The 16933-nt window shown below is 46.9% G+C and overlaps 1 pseudogene; it reads right to left on the bottom strand.

Annotated features, from left to right (window-relative positions):
* Positions 1 to 1646: 1646 nt before the first annotated feature.
* LOC141582926 (histone-lysine N-methyltransferase PRDM7-like) lies at positions 1647 to 13474 on the bottom strand (annotated as a pseudogene).
* Positions 13475 to 16933: the final 3459 nt, after the last annotated feature.

Raw genomic sequence — 16933 nt, 5'->3', positions numbered from 1 at the left:
ATGCATGTTCCATCCGGCTTTCACCTCTGGGGCTACAGAGAATGGAGGATATCAGGAGAGGAGACGAGAGGAGCCAAGGGAGAGAATGGCAGCAGGGGAGAGGGGTTCTTTAGGGGAAGAGGCCATACTCCTCAAGAGACCAGAGAACTTCCTTTCCTGATACGACTCTCTAAAATCCTTTGTTTCTCTCCCTGGACCTGGGAATTGATTCTCCAATAATTAAACCAGATAGACTCCAAGCTTATCTCTTTCTGGGTGTTGAAATCCTGTGGAGACTTGAGCTGAACAGATGAGTTCTCTGTGACCCTTCTGGATACTTCTGCCTTCACTGACAAGGGAAGAATAAGGTGTACACACTTGGGCTTCAGATTTGTATGGAGAAAAAATTTATTAGAACAGGAAGCAAAAACAAACAAACAAACAAACAAAAGTGGAGGAGAGCACCCTGGGAATGAACCACATGTTGACCAGCTCCTCTGAACACTTACAAACTCTCCTGTTTTTCTTCCTTATCTCTAGTCATGAAAGTGGCAGATTTGTTTAATCATCTATTTCTGATCTCTTTGCACTCTCAGGGAATGTAAGGGGTCAGTAGACTTCCTCTGAAGCCAGAGTTGGGGTGTGCAAGTGTGTGGTGACCACATTTGTCTTCTTGTGGCTATTGAGATGAGTTTTGTTACTCATGACTTACTCATCCACACTGCAGACATAGGGCTTCTCCCCTGTGTGTGTCCTCTGGTGTCTGAGGAGGCTTGACTTAACGCTAAAGCCCCCCCCACACTCCCTGCAGACATAGGGCTTCTCCCCTGTGTGTGTCCTCTGGTGTCTGAGGAGGTTTGACTTAACGCTAAAGCCCCGCCCACACTCCCTGCAGACATAGGGCTTCTCCCCCGTGTGTGCCCTCTGGTGTCTGAGGAGGTGTGACTTCCGGCTAAAGTCCCGCCCACACTCCCTGCAGACAAAGGGCTTCTTCCCTGTGTGTGTCCTCTGGTGACTGAGGAGGTGTGACCGCTGGCTAAAGCCCCATCCACACTCCCTGCAGACATAGGGCTTCTCCCCCGTGTGTGTCCTCTGGTGTCTGAGGAGGTTTGACTTAATGCTAAAGCCCTGCCCACACTCCCTGCAGACATAGGGCTTCTCCCCTGTGTGTGTCCTCTGGTGAGTGAGGAGGAGTGACTTCCTGCTAAAGCCCCGCCCACACTCCCTGCAGACATAGGGCTTCTCCCCTGTGTGTGTCCTTTGGTGACTGAGTAGGGTTGACTTATGGCTAAAGCCCTGCCTACACTCCCTGCAGACATAGGGCTTCTCCCCTGTGTGTGTCCTCTGGTGAGTGAGGAGGGGTGACTTCCGGCTAAAGGCCTTCCTACACTCCCTGCAGACATAGGGCTTCTCCCCCGTGTGTGTGCTCTGGTGTGCAGTAACATCTGACATATCACTAAAACCTTGCTCACACTCTCCATAGTTGGCTTTTGCAATTCTTGAGATTCCCACGTCCACAAATAATTTGCCTGTGTCCACTGGATTCACTTTCTGGCCTGTTCTGGACTCACCTTCCATCGTTCTTTCTTCCACTCTAGAGCTCCCCATTTGTCCTTTGGGTGGGTTAGAAAAGGCCCTTGAAATCTCCCTCCGCCGTGTCCTTGTATTCAAGAGTTTGGACCGTTCTTTGATCTCTTGACCTTTGGTTTTGTCATTAGAGTTGCATGGATCAAAATATTGCTGCTCCTCTTCCTGTTTCCCTGGGCAGGGATTCTCTGGTTGGAGTAGTTTTCTTGTAGATGTTCCTGGGAAGTTCTGAGAGGAATGATTGTGTTCCACATGATGACTGAGAAATTTCTGACTTGAGAAGGCCAGGCAGCATGAGGGACATGAATGAATCTCTGGCTTTGGTTCTGAAAGAGAAAGTTTTTGGTCAGGGTAGATGTTTTGGTCAGGCCTTACCACGTATGAAGTCATGAAGATCAAATGAAGAACCAATCGTTCTTCATATGTTAACAATGCAAGCTCGCTCCCACCAAGTGCTGGATGGACCTTTACAGTCCATTTTTCCATTCCACTTTTATTCACTACATCTTACAAAATCCAGAAATCCCACGTCTTGGGCCTTCTCTATATATTAGCCAGACTAGGTAACCTCAAGCAGCGTCAGAGGCAGTGTCATTCCTCACATAGACGGAACTGTGGTGACCTTTCCCACACACTACAGGTATCTTCCAAGTCCTGTAAAACCCTCCCTGATCACCCTCTGCCACATCCTTCCTCCCTGGTCCCTGGGCACTTTCACTGACACGAGGTCTTCAGCTATTTTATTCTATTAAAAAATAACACTCTTGATGACTTAGGTGAGATTGTCCTTAAAGAATTCCTAAGAGGGAGGGGAAAAGAATGATTAGGAGCACTCAACCTGGAGATCCACAAATGTGGTTAAAGAGAAGATGTGTGAGCAAATCTGAATTTGAGTCTCCTCATTCAAAGTGACATATTTAATCGAGGACTGTTATGTGCTTGGTTCTCCATCAGCAAGTGGGATTCAGGTTGGCCAGCACAGAGCGGTCCAGGTCCCACCGACTAAAGGGCCTGCTGCTCCAACTAGGTGCATGGGCTGCTTTTATTTCAGATTCCACAGATCATAAAATGAGAATATGCTCTTTTTCAGGCTGCATATCAAGTATTTGTGCTTGATTTATTTCATTCAGTCTGAGCCCATTTCAAATACAATAGGAAATCTTGTTTCAAAAAGTACCCCTAATCAGGCTTACCTTCGTGCTCCCCCCTTCATCCCGTCACTGTTCCCTCTCACCCAGAAACTGGAGTAGCTTTGAGGGGATGACCAACTGCAGTCTGTTTTCCAAAAATGAGCCAAAGCTGAAGTCTTTCTGGCCTCAGGACCTATGCAATAGCTGCGCCCAGTGCCCAGAACCCTTTGCCCACAGGCACGTGCACTTCTCAAATGCTGTCTCCTGAGAAAAACCTTCCCTGACAGTCCCCTGCCATACTCTACCCTCGCCTCACACTGATCCCCAGGTACTCTTCCGGGATTCAGTTTCTTCAAAGCACTAATCGCTGTCTGATATTACACATATGTCTGTATGTATTCATATGGTTCCCTAATTTACATGTCATCTGTTCAAGAGTAGCCTTTCTGATTGTCTTGATCAACTCGTATTTACACTTTCTGTAACTTTTGTCTACTACATCTTAAAAAAAATCCAGAAACCCCACATCTTGGGCCTTTTCTACATATCAGCTAGACTAGGCAATCGCAAGCAGCCTCAGAGGCAGCGTCTATGTGCAACGTCATCTGGCACAGAGTAGGAATTCACATGGCAGCTAACTGAGATAATGAATGAACGAATAACACATGCATATCATTAAGAAATAAAAAGGAAATGCCAGAAGAAACTATCTTGTTGGGAGAGCTGGAGGTGTTTGAGAACTTGATTTTCTCTTTACTTTGTGCATAAAGTTCTTAGAATATAAAATCAAAAATTTAAAAACATAAAAGTCGTTCCAAAGAGGCAAAGGTGTGTAACATGAATCTTTAATCTTGGAAGACACTGATCTGAAATTTTACTGACTTTAGATGTCATTTTACTCTACTTAAGAGTTAAACCATGAAAATTCTCAAGGATAATTCTTTCTTGTCCTTTTAAAAGAGTAATAGTGATGCCTACCTCTCCCTGCCACGAGCTCTTTCTTCCACTTGCTGCCCCACTTTATGCCCAGTTTCTGGCCATACTCATCCCCATACCAGACTAACAGTTCACAGCCTGGCCTAATGACTTGGCAGGTTCTATAGAAGATCTGCCTGTGGTACTGGAAGGCCACAAGGTTCTGCTCCTCATCATCCCGGGAACAGTTCACATACCTGGGGTCAAGGCAGCAAAGGGAAAGAAAAGAGGCAGTGAGTTCTCAGTATCTGTCAGATCGAGGTCGGGCCCATCACCTGCTGGTCTAGGCCCTCATGGTCTAGTGCTGATCACTCCCCCACCACTCCTCTGGGAGCCTTCTGTTCTTTCCTAAATCTCTTTCACAAGGTCATATAAACTTACGATTCTGACAACAGTGCTCATGCTGCCTGGAATGTGTCCCTGCTGTGCGCAATCAACCATTTTTTCAAAGCCCAACTCTGGACTTACCTCCACCTTGATTGACCATAAAACGCATCAATGCCTAGCTTCTCTAAAGTTTAAATTAATTCTGTTTTATGCCACAGAACTTGGTGTTTGATCATGAACTCTGCTTCTAGATTAGCGTACATCATTCTACATTCAGCCCTAGTCCATCTTGCTTTGAGAGTCCTTCCTCAATCACCCTACAGCTCACCCAGGTGCCGTTCTCCTGCCTTCCCCAGGTTTCCAGAGAAACTTAGAAGTTCTCTTGGCCCAATAACAGAACAATAATAGTTTATTCATTTTCCGATTCTCTGGCAAAACTAGAGCCCACTGTGGAAAGGGGTGGGTCATCCAGCAGCTCACGTCTCCTTAGGCTTCGGTTTTAATTTCACGCAGGTGCTTCTTAAAAAAATAAGAAAATTGTGGTTAAATGTTCCTATAACCAAATGTTTCATGTCCGTCTGCAATACATCCCCCACACAGGACATGGGTTGTATGATCTGTTCAAGTATGAACTTCCCTTCCTAACCTGGAACATACCAAGTGCTTAATAAATGTGGATTACATGAATTAAAGCATGAATGCAGTGTCCCTGTGAATCTACGCTTCTCAAGGTTTATCTTGTTGCCTCAATTTTGTCTAACATACAGATTTATGTTTTGATACCAATAAATCATAATATCTATACTTTTATCTTTTATTTCTAAATGTTGATGGTATAAAACAGCACTGTGTGAAGAAAACAGAAACACGGAATGTGAAAATCATTGAAGGCGCCATGATGAGAAGGAAGGAAGTCTGGGATTGTGAGAGAGGAAGATTGGTTCTGAAACTCAGAGAGCACTGGCCTTACCTCATCCAGTTGGCCCAGGATTTATCCTTTCCATCCACATACTCATAGCAGTTTCTCCCTTTGGTGATCTGAGTTTCAGAAAAATAAGGTAAAGGCTTTTTAGAGAGTAAAAATCAAAAGAATTATTTTACTCCATGTCATCAGTGGCCTTTGGGCCTGCATGGCTTCAGCTGCCAGTTCAGACCACATGGTATGCACCGTAGTCATCATCTGCACATCTGAGTTGATTTGTCCAGTCAGAGCAGAAGCCCCACAAGGGAGGATGCACTTGTTGTCTTTGTACCACTCTGCTCCCACATGCCCTCTGACCTCTAAACAGAAGTTCCATGTTCATGCAAAGACCCTTGAGTACACAGAGCTAGCCAGGTTATTTCTGCCTGTAACCTAACATGAAGATGGTGCTGTCCCAGCAAAGGCACAGAAGGGATGTGGGAAGACAGAACAGGGGAAATAGCAGGTAATTCTTACCAGCCAGGAGTATCCATTGTTGGCTGCCTCTTCGTCTTCTATAATTCGGCCCTCATAGGGTCCAAAGTGCAGACCCAGCGGCAGATCAGAGGCCTCATTCCATACTCCAAGCCCAGCCTGAGGGATGCCTGATGGCCCAATTCGCAGTCCAGGGGGCAGGCTGAGGGCTGCACGGTTGGGATGTCCCTTGTCCACTGTGCTGTCCTTCACAAATGTCGGGGGCCCATGAACAGCACAGCTGTCAATGAAGAAGTTCTGACACATCTCACAATCTGGAAGCGAGGGCAGCAGGGATTAGAAAAGTTATAATCCAAGTTCCTTGATATAAGAGCTTTAGAAAGAGCTCGGCACTTACATTACTTAGCCACAGTCCTGTACTCTAACTCATTAGAGTAAGGGAATGATTTGGGGGCCAAATGATGAAATTATTGTACCAGGACATAACAGCCAACTGTGGGAGTGGCTGAGAGGTTCACTTACAGAGGTAGTCGTCATCCTGGGGCTCGCTGACCTCTTTGTATGCATGACCCTTTCTTTCTCGCAGGTTATACCTCTTTCCTTCAGTCTCCTTCCTCCTGAGTTCTAGGTTGGAGGAAAGGAAATGGGTAAAATTGGGAGACTGGGGTGTTCATCCCTGTTTCATAAGAAAATGTGAAATCTCCTGCCATCAAATGAGGCTACATATTCCAGTCCCCCCTCTTTACTGCTTCAGAGGGACTTGGATCCCACACCCACACTGACTGCAGATGCCTATTCTTTTTTTCTTTTTTTTTCTTTTTTTGAGACAGAGTTTCACTTTTGTTACCCAGGCTGGAGTGCAATGGCACAATCTCAGCTCACCGCAACCTCCGCCTCCCGGGTTCGGACAATGCTCCTGCCTCAGCCTCCTGAGTAGCTGGGATTATAGGCACGCGCCACCATGCCCAGCTAATTTTTTGTATTTTTAGTAGAGACGGGGTTTCACCATGTTGACTGGGATAGTCTCGATCTCTTGACCTCATGATCCACCCGCCTCGGCCTCCCAAAGTGCTGGGATTACAGGCGTGAGCCACTGCACCTGGCCTATTCAATTTTACTTCTGACCGTTCCCATTATCTCATTAACCTCCCATCCTTTCTACTTGTAAAATGTTTCATTCATGCCTTTAGTCCTTAAGAAAATATTTCCTGAGGGCACATTATATCTTAGGCATTGAACAAAGCCTGGACATTCAACACTAAGAAAATATGGTCTCTACAGGGGATCTTCTATAAACTAATAGACATCTTATGGAAGAGGAAATGTAGAAATGCACAAAGGAATATCAATTATCAGAGAAGTACTTATTGAACACTTTGCACATATCAATTCATTTGTATTTAATTATTTCAAACAATATATGAACTATATGTACTTGATCTCATTTTACAGATTACCATTCAAGAGCTCAGAGATTTTATAAGATTTGTCCAGGGTCCCAATGCTTCTATGTGGATTATAACCCAAGTGAGCGACTTCAAAATTAATGTTCTTACATGCTATTCAATACTGTATCCAAGGCCAGACATGGTGGCTCAAGCCTGTAGTCCCAGCATTTTGGGAGGCTGAGGTGAGCAGGTCACTTGACCAGGAGTTTGAAACCAGCCTGGCCAATATGGTGATACCCTGTCTCTACTAAAAATACAAAAATTAGCTGAGCTTGGTGGTGCATACCTATAATTCCAGCTACTTGGGTGACTGAAGCATGAGACTTGTTATTACCTGGGAGGCAGAGGTTGCAGTGTACCAAAATCATGCCACTGCACTCAGCCTGGGCGACAGAGTGAGATTGGTCTCAGTGAACAAATAAATAAATAGTTTTAACAAAATACTGCATCTAACTTCTGGTCTCACAACTGAGTCCAGCTTAAGCCCAGGCTATCCAAACTCTACCCCACATATGCAGACCATACTCATCAACCTTTCTAGAGGACATAGAAGGATTGAAGTCCCCCTAAATATTTTTTTCTTACCTGGTTTTACTCTAGAGTGCTGTCCAGAGGTACTCGCTTCTCCAGGAGGGGACACTGGTCTCTGAGCCTGCTCTGAGACACTTGTATTCAGTACATTTGCCATATCTGACAATTTCTTCAAACTAGATTCATTGCTGAATGACACCTTGGGCATTCCCTTGAATGTGAGTCACATATTAAACGACAACATGCATTTCTTTAGTTCTTTAAGGCTTGCAACGTCTTTTCATATGCATGACTCTAGTTAATGCTTCAAGCCTTGGAAATACCTAGAGTATCTAAATACTAGAGGGAAAAGAGAAGGTCTAAGTGGGTAGTGAATCTGCGACTATAATCTATGTCTTAAGGCTCTTTCCTTCAACTTCCCCTCAAAATTCTCTATAGAAGTTAAAGGGAGGGAGGAAGAAAACTTGGGAAGACTATCTGGAGAATCAACAGGTCTGTGAAAGAAGAGGGTAAGGGCTAACAGAGAGAAAGAGGGAATCTTCTATAAACTAGTAGACATTTGATGGAAGGGGAAATGTGGGAAAACACAGAGGGACGAGGCACATCTGGAAAATGAGGTAAAAGAGCAGTAAGGTTGGGAACAGAACAGAGATGACTGGCAAAAATGTATCTAGACAACTAAGAAAGTGACATCAGAGTTGCACATTGCCATATCCTGGGAAGAATATCTGGTTTTGGAATTACTTATTCCTGTACCAGTTCTGCTTGTCTGCTTGAATAAGGGTGTATTGTTAGCTAATTCTCTTTAGTTTCCCAATCCAGAAACTGGCATACATGCTAATTTTTTTGAGAGGGAGTCTCACTCTATTGCCTAGGCTGGAGTGCACTGGCACGACCTCAACTCACTGCAGCCTCCGCCTCCCGTATTCGAGAGATTCTCTGGCTTCAGCCTCCCGAGAAGCTGGGATTACTGGCACGTGCCACTACACCTGGCTAACACTTATTTTATTGTATTTGTTGGTGAAATGGAGTTTCATTCTGTCACCCAGTCTGGAGTGTTGTGGTGTGATCTCAGCTCACTGCAATGTCCACCTCCCGGGTTCAAGCAATTCCCCTGCCTCAGCCTCCTGGGCAGCTGGGACTACAGGTGTGCACCACCATGCCCAGCTAATTTTTGTATTTTTATTAGAGACAGGGTTTCACTAGGTTGGGCAGGCTGGTCTTGAACTGCTCCCCACAATTTATCTACCCATCTTTACCTCCCAAAGTGCTGGGATTATAGGTGTGCACCACTGTGCCTGGCCAATGCTAATTCTTTCTTTCTTTCTTTCTTTCTTTTTTGGAGAGGGAGTCTTGCTCTGTCGTGTAGGCTGGAGTGCAGTGGCACAATCTCAGCTTACTGCAGCCTCTACCTCCTGGATTCAAGCAATTCTGCTTCAGCCTCCTGAGTAGCCGGGATTGCAGGCATCCACCACCACGCCTGGCTAATTTTTGTAGTTTTAGTAGAGATGGGGTTTCACCATTTTGGCCAGGCTGGTCTCAAAATCCTGACCTCAGGTGATCTGCCCACCCTCACCTCCCAAAGTTCTGGAATGACAGGTGTGAGCCACCAGGCCTGGTGCTAATTCTTAATATTATACAGAATATGAAAGATAATAATGTTCACCAAAGTGTTTCGTGAGCTACTTAATACAGTACGAATGTGAGAGTAGTAATTATTTTTGGCTGGGTGTGGTGGTGCACACCTGTAATGCCAGTGCTTTGTGGGGGCTGAGGCAGGTGGATCACCTAAGGTCAGGAGTTTAAGACCAGCCTGGCCAACCTCACCTCTACGAAAAATACAAAATACTAGCTAGGCATGGTGGTGGGTGCCTGTAATCCTAGCTACTCGGGAGGCTGAGGCAGGAGAATCACTTGAACCCAGGAGGTGGAGCTTGCAGTGAGCCAAGATCACATCACTGCACTCCAGCCTGGGTGACGAAAGTGAAACTCTGTCTCAATAAAATAAAATAAATAATTCTTCTCACAGACTGGGTGTGGTGGCTCACATCTGTAATCTCAGCACTTTGGGAGGCCGAGGTGGAAGGATTGCTTGAGCCCAGGAGTTCAAGGCTTGCATGAGCCACATGACAAAACACTGTCTTTACGAAAAAATACAAGCATTAGCCAGGTGTGGTGGTGCACGCTTGTGGTCCCAGCTACTCAGGAGGCTGAGGCGGTAGGATATCACTTACCTAGAAGATGGAGGTTGCAGTGAACTGAGATTGAGCCATTGCACTCCAGCATGGGTGAAAGAGTGAGACCCTGTCTCTCTCAAATCCCTGCGCCCCCAAAAACAAACAAACAAACAAACAAGCAAATATTTTCTCAGTCCTGATATCATCTCTACAGTTGAAATCTAACTCAGAGATATTTTCAGCATTCCTTGACCCTGTCACCTATAGTTGAATTCAAAAATTTGGAATCACTCATTCAGAAAACAGTCAGGAGGCTCTCAGAGGCCCTGAGCCAGACTTAGGAGTTCTGAGAAGAATCATGTATGGACCAGACTCCTGAAGAGCTCACAGCACACAGGCAGCAGACAGGCTAAACAAATGATTCCAGACAGCATGAGAGTTCCCTTACTGGAGCCCAGAGGAAGGAGCTGTTACTGCCTTCTACAGGAATGAGCATTTGAAATCAGTTCCAGAATATATTTTTTCTTACTAGGTGTAACCTATATGAAGTCCTAAACAATTTTCTTGTTTGTTGTTTCTCAGTCTTCAAACCTTAAACTCCTCAGGGCTGGAAGCTGCTTCCTCTGATCAGAATGGGTCCCTTATGAGGGGAGGGACCCTATCTCCTTCTGGGACTGTCACAGTACGAATTGTCTATTTACTCGGAAGCTTCTCTTAATCAGAGTGTTTTAGTATAAATCTCACTGTACTATAACAGAGAAAATCTGAGGTTGAAAAGTCAGTTGAATGAATGATGCAAAGATATATGGGTAAGGCAGGATAAACTTTATAAAACTAAGAAACTTTTAAGGATCTCATAAGTGCTTTAGAGAAGGAGTTTTCGATTAGACTGCATGTGATTCCAGGCACATAATTGCACATTTTTATATGACAGTTTTCTCATCGAGAAAATGGCTACAGTTACAGCAGCTACTTAATAGGAACTACATGTAAAGTTGAATAGGTATGATATATGAAGTTTACTCATGTAAAAAGCTTAAAGTCTTAAATATTGAGAAAATAACACTACAGTAGTGATTATTACTACTGTACTTATTAACTGTTAAAATAATGATGGCAGCAGACATTGTGCAAGAGAGATCAGGAAAGAAAGGCAGTAGTTCCTAGGACACTCTGTACATTCTCCTTTTACCTGTGTTGGATCTAGGAGGAAGATTTCTTGTCAGTAGGATTTGGGAAATACTTACCTTCTGGTGTTTACTCTGTTCCACTCTGAAGGCCATCCCAGGAGGTTTGACTAAAAGGTGAGGAGAAATCAGTGGTTTGGTTGGTAAATATTTCCAAACTCTGGAGGTTTTCTTTTTCTTTCTTTTTTGAGATGAAGTCTTCCTCTGTGGCCCAAGCTGTGGTGCAGTGGCACAATCTCAGCTCACGGCAACCTCTGCCTCTCGAGTTCAAGTGATTCTCCTGCTTCGGCCTCCCAAGTTGTTGGGAACTACAGGTGTGTGACACCACAGCTGGCTAATTTTTGTACTTTATAGTAGAGACAGGGTTTCTCCATGTTGGCCATGCTGGCCTTGAATTCCTGACCTCAGGTGATCCACCCACCTTGGCCTTCCAAAGTGCTAGGATTACAAGCATGAGCCACCATACCTGGCTCAACTCTGGAGACTCTCATTAGAGACAGAGAATTCTGAACCAGAGAGTGATGATTCCAAGTATTATCTGAGGGTGATCTGAAAATGTTTTCTGAGGTATCATTAAGGCCTATGCTTCTATTGGGGCATCTCTGATTTTCTCAAGATTAAAAAAAAAAAAAAAGATAGATGAAACTTCATCTTTGTTTCATCCTATATTCATGACGTATCTATTACATTTATTTTTTTAAATGTAAATTGGCCTTTCATGACAAACACACTGAACAACCTAGGAATAGAAGGAAATCACCTCAACATAAAAGGTCCATTTTTAACATCATAGTCGATGATGAAAAATGAAAGCCTTTCTTCTAAGGTCATAAACAAGGTAAGGATTTCCAGTCTTGCTACTTCTATTCAACACAGTGCTGGAAGTCACAGCCAGAGCAATTAGGCAAGGTAAAGAAATAAAAGGCATCCAAATTGAAAGAAAGAAGTAAAATTATCTCTATTTGCAGATGACATGATCTTACATATAGGAAATTATAAAGATTCATTAGCTGGGTGTGGTGGTGGGCACCTGTAGTCCCAGCTACTTGGGAGGCTGAGGCAGAAGAATTGCTTGAACCCAGGACACAGAGGTTGCAGTGAGCCCCTCACTTCTCCAGCCTCAGCCTCCTGAGTATCTGGGATTACGGGCACCCACCACCACGCCCAGCTAATTTTTTTTTTTTTTTTTTTTTTTTTTTTTTTTTTTTGGTGTGTTTAATAGAGACAGGGTTTCACCACGTTCGCTAAGCTGGTCTCAAACTCCAGACCTCAAGTGATACTCCTACCTTGGCCTCCCAAAGTGCTGGGATTTCAGGTGTGAGCCACCGTGCCTGGCCAGAGGTCACTCTAAATCAGGCGTCCCCAAACTTTTTACACGGGGGGCCAGTTCACTGTCCCTCAGACCGTTGGAGGGCCACCACATATTGTGCTCCTCTCACTGACCACCAATGAAAGAGGTGCCCCTTCCTGGAGTGCAGCGGGGGCCGGATAAATGGCCTCAGGGGGCCGCAGTTTGGGGACGCCTGCTCTAAATCTTACTGGGGGCTATTCACGGTGGCTCATTGTGGTGTGCGCCACCATGTCCCAGCTACTCGAGAGGCTGAGGTGGGAGAATTGCGTGAACCCAGGAGGCAGAGGCTGCAGTCAGCTGAGTTTGCACCACTGTACTCCAGCCTGGGTGACAGGGCAAGACTCTGTTTCAAAAATAATAAAAATAAAAAAATAAAAAATCCTACTTTCCTCTTACCTTGCTGCCTAGGTGTCCATTCTTCATCAGAATCTTCAGTGTCATCCACCTGGAGTTTGATGGTCTGCCTTCGGTGACACATGAAAACTGGTCGAGTGGCTCTGAGACCTGAAATTAAGGAAAAATTTTGTTCTAAAAGGGAAGAGCTGGGCAGAGGAACAAAGGGCAGTGGCAGTGGAAAGGACCACAAAGCCAGTGTGGCTCAGTCTGAAGAGCTGGCAGAGTCCTGAACAAGGTCAAGATGTGACTTCTGCATGGTCAGTATCCACACTCAGCCCCACACTGACACAAAAGAACACAATTTCCCTCCAGATTTTTCTTCATACAAAAGGGAACTGCGGGCAGATACCACTACCTGAGAACTGAAATAACACAGGACCAAAGACCTGTTTTGTTTCTCAGGCTGGTATAGGCCTAGCACTCTGGTTACCTATAGTAGTCAGTGCATTATAGTTCCTTTTCACATTCCTATAGCGAGTTTTCTCCCAGTCTCCCATCTCTGCCCATTATTCCTTGGAGAAGTATATGGCAACGTCTTTGAAGACATCTTTTACCTAGAGGAAGTAACAGAGTCCATCAATGATTTACTAGTACACGTTGAGTGGGTGCTTTTCCTCTACTCTGTGTGTAGAGCTTGGCCTGCGGCCTCTGGGAGTCTCTGTGAAACATAAAGACTTTCCCTTCTTCTCCAGATTGCATCCTGTTTAACTGAGAAGACACCGAGCATTTTCCTAGCTCTCTGCTGATGCAGAGCAGTCCCGGATGCCAGTGTTCTTTTCTCTCCAGCGTCCTGGCCAGGACCAGCTGCCCCTATTCCATGCACACGCAGACAGAGTCACCCAGGGGTACAGGCTAAGAGTCTGCAGCAGTCCAGAAACCAGCTCCTGTTATGAGTCTGGCTTCGCCTCCCCCACCTCTCAACATAGGCTTCTGCTCTGTTCTCCCTGTGTCTCCTTCTGGCCTCTCCTCTTGGGACCTTTCAGGGCTCATGGTGCTAGGACTGTGTAGAAAGCCCTGCTTCATTTACAAGTGTGGGAAGGGCCTGATTCTCTCAGGTCCTAAACCAAAGGCTCCTGTGGAAGGAGAAGGTGCTAAGAGGGGGCAACAGCCCTGACCACTACCCAGAACCAGGTTCTGTCTTCTTCATTTGGCTGGGGTGTTCAGAGCAGGAAGATGTGGGTTCCTGGTGAGGTCTTGAGCACCTCAGGGAGGTCTGGGGGTACTTATGGGATGGGAAGGTCTCTACTGGCCATGAACTACCACCTAATGTAAGCTGGATTTTGTTCTTTCAGTTCCCCTTCAGCTTGGCTTATTTGGAGAGGGGGAGAAGGGTGGCACAGTGGCCTGGAGGGTTATAGCTATGGGTTTTTGAGGGGAGTCCTAAGGTGTGAGAGCCAGAGGAGTCCTAAGGCAAACTTGAGGCCCCCTGACTGGTGGGACTTGGGTCACACTGAGGAGCAGGGTTTTGTTTCAGCAAGGCAAAATAAAAATGAGAAATGTTCCTGGGGATTCAGGAAAAATCCAGGAGTAAAGCAGTATGCATCTCTAAGGGGCAGCTACCTCTCAGGCTGAGATTTGGGGTCCCTCAGGCTGAGAGGATTTGAGGTGTCTTAGGCTGAAGAAACTGGGGTTTCTGAGATTGAGGAAATTTGGGGTCTTGAGCTGAGGGGCTTTGGCATCCCTCAGGCTGATAGTTTTTGTGTTTTTTCAGAATGAGATGTGGCGTCTTTTAGGTTGAAATTTGGGGTGCTCAAGTTGACAGGATTTGAGGGGATTTGGGATTCCTCTGGATGAAAGGATTTGGGATCCTATAGGCTTGGAAAGGTTAAGGGATTTGGAGTTCCTCCAGATGAAAGAATTTGGGATCTTTGAGGCTGAGGAAATTCTGGGTCTCAGGTGAAGATTTGGGTCTCTCATTAAGGGGCTTTAGGGTCTTTGACACGGAAGTTATTTAGTCCTTGAAGCTAAAGGGATTGAGCTTTCAGGCTGAGTATTTATTTAGGTTATCTGAGGTTGGAGAAACTTGGTCTCTCTGTGGGTGAGATATTTAGGGTTCCTCAGGCTGAGGGGTTTGGGGTGTTTTAGGGTGAGGGGAATTGTGGCTCCTCAGGCTCCGAATATTTGGGGATCTAATCATTAGGAGATTCAGTGTTCCTCTGGGTAAAGGGATTTGGGGTCTCTGAAGCTGAGGTACTTCGGGAGTTTTATGCTGAGGGGATTTAAAGTCCCTCAAGGGGTTGCAGTGACTGGTGACAGGGGGAGACTCCAACTAAAAAAAAAAAAAAAAAAAATTCCCTCGAGGTGAAAGGATTTGGTGTCTCTGGAGGCTGCCAAGATTTGGAGCTTCTCAGGGTGAGGGGATTGGGAGGGTTCCATGCTAAAATATGAAGGTTTTGGGCGGAGGGTTTACAAGGGTTTCATGCTGCACGACAAAGGCAAAGGCTCCCCGTGCTCTCCACAGTCTCACGTGCTCTCCTGCTGCGTTGTCCACAGTGGCCGGGCGTCCTCTCGGCGCTCCTCGGGGTGAGATGTGGTGGAGGGCAAAGTGCCAGCCCGTAGTCCTCGGTTGCCACAAGCTACCAATCAGCGCTGAGATCAAGGCGATCCCGCCAATCGGGGCAGTTAAGAGGTGCTAAAGGGGTGGGGAGTAGGGCGGAGCCTTGCCTGTCAGTCACGGGCACGCAACCGGGTTCCGGGCTCAGGAGGTCGGGGAGGGGACTGGCTTTTGCGCGCCTCTGACTGGAATCGTCCAGCACACAGGCGCAGCTTCGCGGTTTTCATCACTCAGTTTTCCCCAGCTCAGGTGTTGACGACTGAGCCGGGCGTCAGGGCTGCGCCTCACGTCCCTCCGCAGGCCTGGGTCTTCTGAGGGAACACAGTGTCTTTTTGGATTGCCAGAGTTCTCGCGCTAAGTCTCACGTGGGAGGGTATAATTCATTGACTTTTAGTGTATCCAAGGTCACAGAGCTTTTGACTCTAATCTAAAACATTCTGTCATCCCCCTTAGCAGTCACTCTGCCACCGTCCCTTTCCCTAGCTCCTGGCCCCCACGAGCCCCTTTCTGTCTGTGGATTGGTCTGTTCTGAACGTTCTGTAACAGTCGACCCTCAGCCATGGCCATTGGTGTCTGGCTTCCTCCCCAGTGCACGCTGTTCTTGAGCTTCGTCTGGTTGCAGCATGGGTCAGGACAGAGGCCTGTTTGTGGGCAGTTTTCAGTGTCACACAATGCATGTCCTGCCTGGGGCGAGGCAGCCTTCACCCTGCAAGCGATCCTGGGTTGGAGGCTGCACCAGTGGTGGCCCCACGCGTGTGCTGTGCCCAGTGCCCTCCAGCCCTGAGAGGCGGAGACAAAAGCCCCTTCCCTGGTCACCGAACGGACTCTGACCAGTGTTTGTTCTTGGCTGCCACCCTGTCATGTCCAGCAGCAGGATTTGGACCGGCCGAGCTAACCCTGCTTCTCTTCCTCCACGGGCCTCCTCGCTGGGAGGCAGAACTCTCACATGCTCTCCTGCCTTGCACACGGCCTGTGCCCCGGGGAGCCTGGCTTGCAGACGACAAAAGGTACCTTCCTCCCTCCTCCCCCTACCCCGGTCTGCCAAGGCCTTTGTGGCTGTGAGAGACAGAACGCCTGCCGGACATGGCTGAGCCGTGACCAGCATGCTGGCTTCCAGAGTCCAGGGTGTTCCAGCTCCCAACCGCCCAGATGGAGCTGTGGGGAGCATGATCAGGACTCCGTCTTCCTGTTCTCTAGCAGAGGCAGGGAGCCCAAGCCACCGGAGACCGTCCTCAGAGCCCGGACCCCCAGCAGAGGACCCCAACACAGGCCTGCACCAAGCTGAGGGCCACATCTTGCCGGGGTGCTGGGAGGGCGGGGCTTGCTGAGGGATGTGGGCTGGAGAAGGTGGAGTGGGGGAGACCGGCAGACCCTGGTTCCTTGCACCTCCCTGCTCCGATGCGGCTTGCCCAAGGGGCATCGAGGTCCCAGGCCACCTGCTGGCCACCTGTGCTGGGCCCACAGGGCAGAGTGTAGGTGGGCAAGTGTCTCAGTGACTGTTCTGTGTTCCAAAAGAAAAAACAACTAGTGAGAAGAATGAATTTTTAGATTTCCAAATGTCTTTGAATGCAGAAGCACATATGAAAGTCTAGCTTCTTTTTTCCTTTTTTTTTTTTTTTTTTTTTTTTTTGACAGAGTCTTGCTCTGTTGCCCAGACTGGCATGCACTGGTGTGATCTCCGCTCACTGCAACCTCCACCTCCTGGATTCAAGCGATTCTCCTGCCTCAGCCTCCTAAATAGCTGGGATTACAAGTGCATGCCACCACGCCCAGCTAATATTTTTTGCAGGGGTGCGTGTGTGTGCAGCCATGCGTGTGTATGTCTCTGTGTGTGTCTTTCAATAGACCCAGCTTGTACCATGCTGACCAACTTTGAAACTTCTTGGATCAAGTGC

Source organism: Saimiri boliviensis, chromosome Y (genome assembly GCF_048565385.1).
Source record: "Saimiri boliviensis isolate mSaiBol1 chromosome Y, mSaiBol1.pri, whole genome shotgun sequence".
Taxonomy (NCBI): Eukaryota; Metazoa; Chordata; class Mammalia; order Primates; family Cebidae; genus Saimiri; species Saimiri boliviensis.
The sequence above is the reverse complement of the archived record's forward strand: the minus strand, read 5'-3'. Positions and strand labels throughout refer to the sequence as shown.